This window comes from Etheostoma cragini, chromosome 9 (assembly GCF_013103735.1).
Source record: "Etheostoma cragini isolate CJK2018 chromosome 9, CSU_Ecrag_1.0, whole genome shotgun sequence".
NCBI classification, from domain to species: Eukaryota; Metazoa; Chordata; class Actinopteri; order Perciformes; family Percidae; genus Etheostoma; species Etheostoma cragini.
In genome coordinates, this window is record NC_048415.1 from 14,822,252 (window position 1) to 14,835,735 (window position 13,484).

Below are 13,484 nucleotides of genomic sequence, written 5' to 3' on the forward strand. Positions count from 1 at the left end.
TGAGGTTATAGGCTACTAACACCTCCTTTGGTCACCACTCCTTCCAGTTCTCAGCTGCAAATGACTGAAATGAACTACGAAAAAAACTTTGAAATTCATAACCCTTATCTCACTTACTGACTTAAAAGTATGGCTGCCTGCGCTCCTGTCCGAGGGCTGTCCATGCTAACTGTTCTGCATCTGTACTGTACTATTCATCCTGCAAACACGTGTATGTGAAATCATGTTTATTTATTGTTTTTTTTTTCAGAGAGGGACATTTGAGTTTCAGGTTGATATGAACGTGCTTACAATTGACAAACATACAAGGCGTGTATTTTGTGGGAATCAAACAAAATAAAGACAATTTCTGAGCAAGAAAACGTGTGAGTTATTTGCACGCAGTGTGGTGTGGTCACCAGTTGATCTAGCTACCTCTTCATTTTCAGAGACGCTGTGTGACGTTTGAGTTGATATGAAGCCATGCCCAGCAGCACCTGAGACCATGCTATGGCGCGTTACGTTAAGCCCTTGAGTCTTATATATTTTCTCACAACGGCAGCTACGAGTTCGAATCCAAGTTGTGACTCATTTCTACTTTTAAAAGGGCTAAATACTTTTCTACGTGACATGTGTTTACTCAAACAGGCTCTGAAGACGAAAAGGTGTATTTAATAAAACGTATTCTAGACATTAACAGGAAGAGCAACGCTGTGTTCCTGTTTTCCTTAACAGCAAGTCACGTTCCAAACGCGACGGACAAGTTTCTTCAGACTAGACTCCAAAGACAAATCAGAGAGATAATGTACACGTCGTTATGTTTTAAATTTTAATGACAACTTAACAAAAAGGCATTCAAGCGGACAGCTACGTATTCTCTTCCCGTTTTCAACAGCTGTCGTCACTACGACAACAAGAGACTCTTTTGGCTGACGGTCGCCAGTTAACATGGACTCTCGTTAAACCGGAACACCGGTATTATTATTTTTCTTCCTAGGATGGCAAAGGATTGGAGGGTAGTAGATGCTAGATGGGATCCACTAGACGTGTATACGTCCCAGGACGTGACTCGTGGCCTGCCTTATTCTGCCTCCGATTGGCTTATCCTGTTATTTTTCCCTTAACAAATGCCCACTTCCAATGCCTGAACTTGACTACGTCGACACGTATAGCACACCTGATCTAGCATTTACCCAAAAAGAAGGCATGACCCGCCCTACTCTCCCTCTGATTGGCTAGTACTCGTTGCCTTGCTTGGTTAGATTGGTTAGTTTCAGGCAACAGGAGTGGGATTGGTTACGTTGAGTGAAATGTCAGGGTAAGCAAATAGGATGCATAGGAAAAACGGGAAATGCCTTTGTCATCCTGGGAAAAAAAATACTCTCGTCCGGGAATTACTAGACGGTGCACTCGGACAACAATCCATCAATAATCTACTTTTGGGTGTGAATTACCAGTTTTACTACTGTTTTCTGAAAACCTAATTATTATTACTAAAACAACTATACATTTTTAACAACCCCTTTTTTTTTTAGAACAATCGTTGTAACGATACGTCCAAAAAATATGTTTGCAACTCACTCCAACATCTGACTTCAAGAAGACTTATTTCGACCGTTTGAACGGTCTATGAATTCGACATGTCTTTGGTCCAGGGAATAGTCGGAGCCGCTAACTTGACAGAGTTGAAGTTAATGCTAGCTGACAGGAAAGTCATGGATTAATTTAGCTGTATACCCTTTTAAAGAGACATAACACATACCTTCAGGGAAACGACCCGACGTGTTTAACTAGTTGTCCACATTCATGCTGACGTTCATGATAATAAAATCCTAACTTCTCCAGACTTCAGTTTCGTTCAGCTGTCTGTTTGCTAACGTTAGCGTTAGCAGCTAACGTTAGCAAACGAATGTTAGCTAGCAACTTTTTCTAGCGACATGCACCCATTGTTGTTGACTTAGTGTTTGTCCGGGTACCAAAATATCCACGTCCGCCTTGAGATTGCTAGAAAGAAAGGTTGCTACCCGCTCCTAAGGTTGCCTTTCCCGGGTTACTATGTTGATGTTTCTCAACACTGAAACTGAAGTATCCAAGACGGGTAGGTAACGGAGAGACCGAACTATCGCGAGATTCAGACGTCTTACGCTCGGAAAGCCCCACCCAACACACACACAAACACACGCGCACACACACACACACACACACACACACACACGCGCGCGCACACACACACACACACACACACACACACAGTAATTGTATTCAAGTCTATATTGTAATAGCCAATAATTGAGGAAAATTTAATTGCAAAAGTGTACTCTTTAGTTAGTTTAGTAGAACATTTAAACTCTGTACCATGTCCCACTTTACAGAGCATTTGATCACTTTAACTGAACCCACCCTTGTTGCCTAATATTATATTTGCTTTAGGACTCCACTATTATCCATAAGATAGATTAAAAGTCAATATCTTTATTTATTTAGCAAATTTACATATTTCGAAATGAAATAGAGAAGCAGAATGAAGAAGAAGAATGATAATTAGGCACCAGTACACAATCAATTAATACACAAGAACGAATACATCTAAAATTAGTACTACATACTAATGGATTGTCATAATACTATACTAAAAATAAAAATAAAAACTATACTAAACTAAATTTATGACACAAAATTAGTTTTGAATGTACAAATGTTGCAAGTTTAACGGGCCTCCTATTGTCGGATGTAAGACCTGGTCCCCCATAGACCTGGTCCTCCATATGTCTGTACATATCGTTGATGTTTTTTTAAAGTTACACTGAAAAATAATTAATTAGTCAGAGCCATAGACAGCAACTTTACGCAGTCTGTCAGGGCAGACAAAGCAGAAATTTCCTAGCCATAGAGGATCTAAGGTATGTAACTATCATTTTCATTTATATGCGTTTACTGCCACCTAGCGGTCTGACTGTGTCGCACATGCAGAGACACACACATGCATCGTATCGCCTTGAGCGCTCAACTCATTCAAAAAAATTACCATAGCCCAACAACCCCGAGTCCAGTTCATCTGAATCATTTTTCATCAAAAGATTATTGCTTCATTTTTTTCATTCGACTGATTTTTATTGCTAGTATTCTTTTTCTGGTCCCTATGGCAACAAATGGCGTGCAGCCAAATGGGCGAAATAGTTTGATGATCGGATGTGTGTTCACTGTTAAACAGGTGGGTCATAATAAATAGCCTGTATGAACTGCAGTGCAGCCTGTCATAACCATGAAGGTTATGGCAGCTTCTTTGACCATACAGAAGGCATTAAGGCATTATCTGTAAGCTAGAGCGCTGTTTGATGACAACACTCAGATGTTCTTGTGGAACTAAACATATGGTTAGGCTACATGAAACAAATAACATGTTTTGAAATTGTGTTTTTGGATCTATTTAATATTTAAAATGTCCCCTGGCTACTAACCACGGTTCTCTATCTCTCTCTCTCTCTCTCTCTCTCTCTCTCTCTCTCTCTGTCTCTCTCTCTCTCTCTCTCTCTCACTACTGGCAGGGGTATTGTAGGCTACAGCGGACGTGGTCTTATCTGCCGCCACATTTTCATTTTCTGTGGAAAGGTGAACGACATGGAAAGGAGTTCTCCCTTTTTAGGTAAGAAATCCTGAGTAATTTATATTTGATAGTTATATTTATAGTTTTGAGTCACTAAATTGATCTTGTAGTGTATTTCCGACAACTAAAGCTTTTTTTTGGCAGAGGTTATGTTTGTGTAGCACCCAGATAAGCAGGGTGCAGAAATCCATGTTAAGTCTTCCTTCAGTCTTCACTGACAATAGACTACTGATCAATGAAATAGATAGGCGTAAGTGAATGAGTGTGAAGCCTTTACGTCACTTGAAAAACTAAATCTACTACTACATCAACATATTCATAGCTGTTTTTAACTCCACTCAACTTGGCTTGCTAATTAGTATTCAAAGACAGTGACAGAGCAATAATCTCTCTTCACTTTCACCAGTGCAACAGGATGGACAGGAGAGTCATTAGACTCATACTAATTCAAGAAGACTCAACTCTTCATGTTCAGTGTGTCACTCAAAGTGACTTGTCAGTATAAGGGCCACAAAGAGGCAGATATGAATTAGGTTCAACTAATTATTTTAGTTTACTTAGTGGGCATGTGCCTAGACCAGAAAATGATACAATTTAAAGTACATGAGAAGGAAGCAAGCAATCAGTCAAATTAATTGTCACATGAAATCATATAAAATACAATTTCCGTGAAATGTAATCCTGTCAGTTTCTACAATTTGTGCCTTAAAGCTAAAAATAATTATACATGTTTATGTGAAACATAGTATTTAGAAATCTTTCTCTAGTTTGTTATTAGATGTTGGGGAAGACAGAGATCATTACCTCAGGGAGAATAGAATTAATTAAGGATGAGAAAATTTAGACTACTTTTGCTGCGGTGAATAGATAGAAAGTGTGTGTTGTTGATGAGGGTTAAGACACTAAAATGCCACAGTTGGTCACATCATCAATCTATCCTCTTGGCTGTTCGTCTCTGCCCATGTATGTCTATGACCTTTATCAAATGTTATGGATTTTTTATTATTTGAAAAAAGACCTTACGTAATTTATTTAGATAAACTAACCAATCAGAAGTTGAACAATTCATGGGAGTTTGACATTAACGGAAGAGGCAGTTTGAATAATCTGCGTGTGTGTGTCTGTGTGTGTGTGTGTGTGTGTGTGTGTGTGTGTGTGTGTGTGTGTTATAGAGCAATTACACTGTGTTGCAAGTCAATATTATCATTCACATCTCTCTTTTTCTTAAAGTTGAGTCGTAGTCGTGCAATCTTTTACAACACTCGTTTACCATTCAGTGGTTCGATAGGCAGGTGATTAGCTATGTGCTGGAATTGATCAAATTACTTTGGAATTAATGAAATTGGCCATTGCTTGGATCAGTCTTGCTTCTCTGGAGTGTCTTGTTAATTATTTCATCACATTAACATTTGTCACATACTACCCCCAATCTGGTTTGGCTATATTTTACTGTTCATTTTTGTTCTGGTTGTCCTGCTAACACCACTCCTTGGAAAGGGTGTAAATTGGTTTTCATGGTGTATAAATTAGTGCCTCTATTCAGCATAAAACGGAACCTGACTGTACTGAACTGTAAACAAGCTGTATTATGGTACCACATATTCACAAGAATGAATCATTGTGATACAACATTTACAAAGATGAGTAATCATATATTTTACGGCCTCAAAATACACGGTCATTTCATGTTTAGTTGCCACACTTCGTCGGTCTTTCTGTAAACATTTGGTAAATAATTATCCTTTGTTGAATTAACAACACCATAGCCACAATGCCTAATGTGTAATCATAGGTTAAAGTGTAACATACACTCACCTAAAGAAATATTAGTAACACCTGTTCAATTTCTCATTAATGCAATCATCTAATCAACCAATCACATGGCAGTGGCTTCTATGCATTTAGGGGTGTGGTCCTGGTCAAGACAATCCCCTGAACTCCAAACTGAATGTGAGAATGGGAAAGAAAGGTGATTTAAGCAATTTTGAGCGTGGCATGGTTATTGGTGCCAGACAGGTTGATCTGGATATTTCCCAATCTGTTAAGTTACTGGGATTTTAACGCACAACCATTTCTAGGGTTTACAAAGACTGGTGTGAAAAAGGGAAAAACATCCAGTATGTGGCAGTCCTGTGGGTTAAAATGCCTTGTTGATGCTAGAGTTTAGAGGAGAATGGGCCGACTGATGTAAGCTGATAGAAGAGCAACTTTGACTGAAATAACCACTCTTTACAACCGAGGTATGCAGCAAAGCATTTGTGAAGCCACAACACGCACAACCTTGAGGCGGATGGGCTACAACAGCAGAAGACCCCACCGGGTACCACTCATCTCCACTACAAATAGAAAAAAGGGGTTACAATTTGCAAGAGCTCACCAAAATTGGACAGTTAAAGACTAATAGGGCATTCAGATGGTAGTCAGAATTTGGCGTAAACAGAATGGGAACATGGATCCATCATGCCTTGTTGCCACTGTGCAGGCTGGTGGTGGTGGTGTAATGGTGTGGGGGATGTTTTCTTGGCACATTTTAGGCCCCTTAGTCCCAATTGGGCATCGTTTAAATGCCACAGCCTACTTGAGCATTGTTCCTGACCATGTCCATCCCTTTATGATGGCTACTTCCAGCAGGATAATGCAACGTGTCACAAAGCTCGAATCATTCAAATTGGTTTCTTGAACATGACAAGGAGTTCACTGTACTAAAATGGCCCCCACAGTCATCAGATCTCAACCCAATAGAGCATCTTTGGGATTTGGTGAAATGGGAGCTTCGTGCCCTGGATGTGCATCCCACAAATCTCCATCAACTGCAAGATGCTATCCTATCAATATGGGCCAACATTTCTTAAGAATGCTTTCAGCACCCTGTTGAATCAATGCCACGTAGAATTAAGGCAGTTCTGAAGGCAAAAGGGGGTCAAACACAGTATTAGTATGGTGTTCCCAACAATCCCATAGATGAGCGTATACCGTTGGGGATTGTGTCCAGACGTCAACTTGTTTATTTTGTTTTCGAGGTCATAAGGGGCAAAATTCAAGATCGGACCCATCTGAGCTTTCATTTTCTCAAAGGCAGAGCAAGATACCCAGGTCTTGGTTTATACCTATCACCATTTCTAGCCACTGTGGGACCATAGGAAGGCTGGGGAACTCAAATGCATAAACTCATAAAGTGAAATTTTCATGCTATGGGACCATGGGAGCAGGTAAAATCAGGGATGATGATTTAAGTTTTGTGTAGAATGGATCCATGTTTCAACTATAACGTTTCACCTCCGCCTTGTAGATGGATTTGGAAAAGTTTTAAATGTCGGTGGCCTCATTGCTATGTGTTACTTGCAGAAAACAATATTGCACAGCAATCACAGTGCATGTGCAAGACATTCTTCCTAATATCCTATATATATATATATATATGTATATATAAATGTCAGTCAGCTGCTGAGTTGGACATCTGTATCACCAAACATCTAAACATAATTAAAACTTTATGATGAAGTGATAATAACAACACAGGGACATGGAAATCCTCATATTCCACCCAAGGAAAATTTCTTACCTTTTGGCCCTTGCCTGTGAGGCTACTTTACCTTCCAGTGATTAGACAATAACAGTGTGATGGTGCTATTAGTAGTGTGGATCATTACTGATAGGATTTGTCACTCGTGTTGTGTAATGGTCTTTCTTGGAAGGTCATCGCAGCAGTAGGATCCTTTTAAGAAGCGCCTGTGATGGTATGCCCAGCTGCAGTCTGGTATACCCAGCTGCAAGCCAGACTGCCTTATAAACTATTGAAGAAATAGAGCTGACAAACCTATCAAACTCATAAATACCAGGAATTTAAATTGATACTATTTTGTTTGATAAACCCTGCATCTTGGTTGTCAAGCATCACTGTCAAGGGTTCAATGTAATTTATCTATTCAAACTGAGGTCATTTAGTGTTCATGGCACAGTACTCACAAAATGACAATATGAAACTTTCCTTCAAAGAAATTGGGTTGTTGTTGTTGTGTAGAATAAGGAGACAGGTGACAGCAAAGAATCATTAACTAAATATACAATGAAAGTAAATGGATTTATGAATGAATAGCAAGTACAGCACCACACTGTACAATGGGATTAATGAATAGACATATGAATATGAATGAAAACTTTATTAAAGTATGAAGAACACATGCTGGATGTGCAAAATAATGTCAGACAGACATCACACAAAACAAAAAATGAATGTAAAAAATGTGAACTGGAAAATATGAAAAGTAGAAGGAAGGAAGGAATAAAAGGGAACTCACAGCCTGCATACAGGATGAGCAAAATGTTCATAGTATTTGCATCAACACGCCTAGAGATGTGTTAAATCTACAAAGAATGTGTAGCTTATGGTAGAAAAAAATGGCCATGTCATTAAATACATTATTTTTTTTCCAGATACAGAGGCAATTAAGTAATGATATAGAGACAAAAATAGACGTGGCTGTGGGTGGAATAGACTGTGCTGGCAAGGTGCAGTTGAAAGTTTTTTGCTGATTGAGTTATTATCTTTCATCAGTTATTATTGTCTCAGTGGGAGATGCCCCATTGAATATACTCAACTTATACTAATACTCAAAAAAAAGTTTCATGATTTATGGATAAAACAGTAGTTAATGTAACTAAATGAGATTATGTTTGATAGTCGGAGAGGATTATTCAAATAAGTATAGGACAGAATGCGGTAACATTGTTCTGTTTTCTTCTTTACCTGGACATTTTTAGCGATGATAGTATGGCAACGTTGGGCTGTCGATCAGTCCACCACTTTGGTCCAGACTAAAGTATCTTGTATTCTTATTCCTTGCCAAAAACCTTGGGGGCTTCTGTTACCCATAATGCAACTTGATTGACGTCATTTTGGCCAGAGATTCAGACTCACTTTATTCTAACACCGCACCCCAGATTGCTTTCATTTTCAAACTTGAAATCATCAGCCCCTAACCTTGCTGACTCAAGTAACATCACTAGATGTAATTTATCAGACTTCAAGCAGCTCCTTCTGTAGCCACAAAAGCCATCACACAACTTTTTTCACATGTTCAGTAGTACCCTTCCAACACCTATAAACAGTGGTGTTCCCTTTTAAATTTCCCTCTAGTGCCATCCTCAAATGAATGGCAGTGCTAACACTTAGATTAACATTTTACCTGCTAGATATTAGCATTTACTGTGAGCATGTTAGCATGCTGACGTTAGCATTTAGCTCTGTTCTTTGGTCTGTTTCCTAAACCTTAATGCCTCCAGAAAAATGTAATATACATTTTGCCTATCACACTCTATACATTTAAATGTTAGCTGCTTCCGTTTTCTCACTGAAGTGCATCATAGTACGTGATATAAAGTTTTTCATTTAATATGTAGATGTTGGCACTGCCTAATGCACTCTGAATATAGAACAGTAATATGCTGTGGCTGTATTATGAGAGAGTCACAGCTCTAAATTAGTAGCTTGCTGAGCCAAAAAAAATTAGGCTTCTTATTGCAAGAATACTTACTCATTCATACAGTCTTCTGTAGGTTACAACAGTATTTATTTTGTCAGTGGTCCTTACTCTTGGGTGAGCTTTTTATTCAGTTCAACTGGTCTTTGTTCTCCTGTTTGTACAAGGCAAACAAAGCTGTGAATTAACCAACAGCACACAGTGTTCCAAAAATGATTGAATACTTTAACTTTGACACACTTGAGTCAAAGGCACAGTATACCTCAGCCTGGCTATACACATGATGATTATTTTCAGCTGGCTCAAATTGCACACCAGATTTCTATTCCTGAATCGCATATTAGAGAAGGTTCAGGTGACATAACACGTCCTGACACATCTTTGGCCACTCACCAGGTTGACATCCAGGTTGAGGGGAGGAAGTGGTAAGATAATGTATGAAATCAGGCAGTTGTGTGGGCCATTGGGGGCAGCAGGTGTGAGAAGGTTCCTCGCCTGCCTGAGCCTCTTCTTCACTCCTCATTAGTCACCTTGCAGACACCCTTCTGTCTTGTAGTTGACCTGCGTAACTAAAAAGTCACCACTTAGCTGTGAGTAGCACAACTATTTCAGGTAATGGCAGTCAAAAAGCTCAGTGACTATTCAACAACCAATCTCTTAAAAGCTAATTAGGAAAATTAGATCAACCCACAGTCAACTTTCTTGGCAGTTTGTTTTTTTGTAATTGTGTGGAGCGCAGAGGAAGCAGATGAGTGTTGATGTTTTAGTCATTGCATATCAGTGTTAGAGCTCTATGGTAAAGGTCTGTTTTTGGACTGGTGGCATGGGTGTGGTTATATTAATGTTCCTGATAATAGTCACATGTGGGAGTGGAATAAAACAAAGTTGTTTTCTAAAAGGACAGCCTTTATCTTTGTTTAATTATATTGCTTGCTCTTCTTCATCCTCCTTCCTGGTGACAAGGCATTGTTTCCAATTGACAAAAGACAAAATACATCACATAAGATACATCACATACTTGCATCTGTCTTTTTTATCTCATTGTAGTGATCTCACTAGCAGATGGTAGATGGCCATAAACAAGTCATGAAGTGTGTTATTATTGAAGATACTGTAGGCTACGTGGTACATAAACACAAAATAAATGGCCGTTACATAAATACCACCATAGATGAGCCAAGTTTCCTTGTTTGCTGATAAGATCTGGAGTGACATAAAGAGAAGCCTTGCGCTTGTGGCAACATACAATTAGTGTTTATTGCTGTATGTATTTTCTTGCCAATGTGTGTCCATTTTTAGTAGCTTTCATCTTCTGGAAGGTGTGAGAAGGTTCCTCGCCTGCCTGAGCCTCTTCTTCACTCCTCATTAGTAACCTTGCAGACACCTGTCTGTCTTATAGTTGACCTGTGTAACTAAAAAGTCACCACCCTGCTATTTGTCATTTAACCCTTTACTAACCACTTTTGTCTAAAAAAGGTTTTGGTGTGTGTTTGTACCAGCCTATTTTATTACTATTGATCATCAATACAGTATGGCACTTTTCGGAGTCAGTTTTAGTCTTTGTTGTATTTTTCTGTTCGTGTGATTATTGATTTTCTTTGAGTAAAATACCCAGATACAACTGTCTCTACTAAAACACCCAGTTATGTCAGTTACAGTTTATTTTGCTGGCATTCCTGTTCAGCCAGTTTTAATGCACAATTTGCTAAATGGATTCAGTAAGCACTGGATCAATAGAAGTTCTCAAGTCTCCCATTTCTCAGACATAGCTCCCCTGGCCAGGAACCACGCTGGAATGGAACAACTATATGGACAAATCACACAGCTATATTAATATATATATATAGTCGCACTCTATGGATCAGTTAGCAGTACTCAGTAATGCTGTGGAGAGAAGAAAGAAGGCAGGACTTTGCAGCACTGTTTCCGGTCAGCTCATAAGCATGGTCTCAATGCTCTCTGGTCTCCAAAGCAGCTGCATTGTCATTCTATACCATTAGTCCCCAAGAGAGCACGAAATTCAAGGTGTCAGAGGTAATAGACATGGTTAAATAGAAACTATAGAAACTTCAGATGTGTCTTAAAAAGAAAACCTGTGAATATGGGCTTTTAAAGAAATAATTCATGATTAATTGATTTATGGCAGAATAGGTCATTTCAATTAGAAAGGACCCAAAGTCCAGTAATTTGATTCTTTGAAGGCCTTTTTCATGTAGTCGAGTTTCACTATTCCAATTAACTACTTTATTTTCCAATTTCTATGTGTGCTGCAGCACTGTGGTTCAAAAACAACTCTTCGCTTCATGACTTCTCTAGGCATTGAACTTGTTGCTTGTTGTAGTTGCACCCACCACTGTCTGACTGTCTCATTGTTTCTCTCTAATTATTATGCCTATTAAAAATGAAATTAGCTCAAAAAGTGTTGGAAAAAGCATCAAAGTGAGATTTGAAGCTTAATTGCGTCACTGTTGGTGGCTTTTCCAAACTTGTTGTACTAATTAAAATGTGGAATCATACATTTGTAAATTAAACAAAACAAAAAAATATATATGTTTCGTGTTGCTTAAGTGAGTGAACTCTCTTTTTTTGGGGGAATTTTGCCCTTGCATTAATTTCTTGGTCACTTGGGGGCAGCGCAACCATCTGTAAAACACAACGTTTACATTTTACTGCCTTGTAAAGTTGTTGTGGTGAATGCGCTAGCTAACAGTAGCTCATCTACACACACAGCAGACAGGGAGCGAAATTATCATTCATTTGGAGTTGTGGTTTAACCTGACAAATGTAAGTTGAATATTCACTCTCCTTTTAGCTTAGCCGTTTTGTCTCTATTAATCCTGAGGGAAATTGGTGGCTCTTTAGCTGCTAAATGTCCTATTATCACTATGTTCACCAGGCAGCTATAGGCTAACTATGTCAGCTGTTGGTGCTGCGCTGCTAGCTTAAGTTATAAACAAAGGGACGTATCTAGACAATGATAAGAGTGGTCAAAAACTGTAAAGTTGTGGTCTGTAAAACCAAAACAATAAGTTAACAAGAAATGCTAAAAGAGAGACTATAATGTTAATGTGGGACTTTGTGAATAACGAGTCATCAGTTGGCACATTTCTATTAGCTAGCTCTAATGAGCTGAGCCAGTCTCTCTTGCCTCAGGAAAAGATTCTTTGACAATTAATTTGCTGATTTTTTGCCACTTTTTTTTATTTTATCTCAGTTGTGTTCTCCATAACAAATTGTCACTTTCACCTTCTGCTTCATACATTTAAAAAATCTGTTTTTGTCATTAACAAAGTCCAGAGAAATAAGTTTTCTCATATCAACCCCTTTTCTGCTGCTTCTCACAGTTACTTAAGAGGCTTTGTCCTTTGTAGTAAACACACGATACAAGCAAATCAAGCTGAGTGTTATTTCAGTTTGTGCAAAATGTTGATATTTGGAGACCTCCTTAAATGTAGGAGTTGCAGCTTTCTTGTACAAGTGATTCCGGTATTAACTCAAAAATGTGGTCTCTGATCATCCGTGCCTCATACATATCGACAGCAGTCTATTGAATGGCTCTCAGGGTGCTCAAGCAGTCTGTTGGATTTTAGGCAGATGCTCAAGACAGTTGAATAGCTTTCATTCCTTTATCTTATCTGCTTTGTACAACTACACAACAACCTCTTTTTATGGCTCAATATTTTTACCGCACAAGTTATTTAGAGCTGTTCCTCTCAGAGGGACTGTGAAACCAGAAATCCATCATTCAGCTAACTGAAATGATGAGGGCTGCATAAAGCTAGAGTAGGAACAGCAGCAAAACACATGCTTTTGCAGCATGCCAGGTAACAACATGTACTGTAGCAAGTACCCGAAATCAGACCAATCCTCAACAATCCTATCAGATTAGGGCTGCATGATTATTGCCAAGATGACGATCACGATTATTTTGATCAATATTGAGATCACGATTAATTATCACAATTATTTGTTGATTTGAACCAAAACAAATTTTATTTTATAACTATTTATAACTGCTTTAACATCCTGCTACATTCTACTGTCTTAAGTTGTAAGTTGTATACAGCTGCAACACATGTAAATTAGCTACCTGAAATAAATAGACTACAATGTATTTAATTAAAATAAAGTATCTCTGAGAAAGCTTCTTCACTTGTTTTCATCAATAATTGATTAAAAGTGCTAAGGAGGTAGAGGAAGTGTGATGGACGTATATTCTACTCACAGAGAGACGGCTGACTGATTATGAATGGGTCCAGCACGGGTCGAATGGCGGGTCAGTGGAGTTACACACGTATGTATGAAATGTCTGTAACCTATCGTCACTGCGCTGCATTTTTATGAACTATGATATTCTGGCCATGAGTCACATCTCTCGCCCAGGTCCAGCAGGCTCCGTCTCACACGCTACTATTCTACGA

General features: G+C 38.7%; 2 protein-coding genes across 14 annotated transcripts in view; one reads left to right on the plus strand and one right to left on the minus strand.

The window, feature by feature from the left end:
* The window catches only part of cep350 (centrosomal protein 350), a 33,026-nt gene extending 30,936 nt beyond the window's left edge, over window positions 1-2,090 (minus strand). For all 5 annotated transcript variants that reach the window (XM_034882600.1, XM_034882597.1, XM_034882599.1 and 2 more), the window contains exon 1: window positions 1,742-2,090. The gene's annotated coding sequence lies outside the window, so the exon portion shown is untranslated. The remainder of the gene's footprint in view (window positions 1-1,741) is intronic.
* Window positions 2,091-3,133: 1,043 nt separating this feature from the next.
* LOC117950134 (voltage-dependent R-type calcium channel subunit alpha-1E) overlaps window positions 3,134-13,484 on the plus strand; it is a 92,788-nt gene continuing 82,437 nt past the window's right edge. For all 9 annotated transcript variants that reach the window (XR_004657822.1, XR_004657823.1, XM_034880866.1 and 6 more), the window contains exons 1-2: window positions 3,134-3,190; window positions 3,525-3,622. The gene's annotated coding sequence lies outside the window, so the exon portion shown is untranslated. The remainder of the gene's footprint in view (window positions 3,191-3,524; window positions 3,623-13,484) is intronic.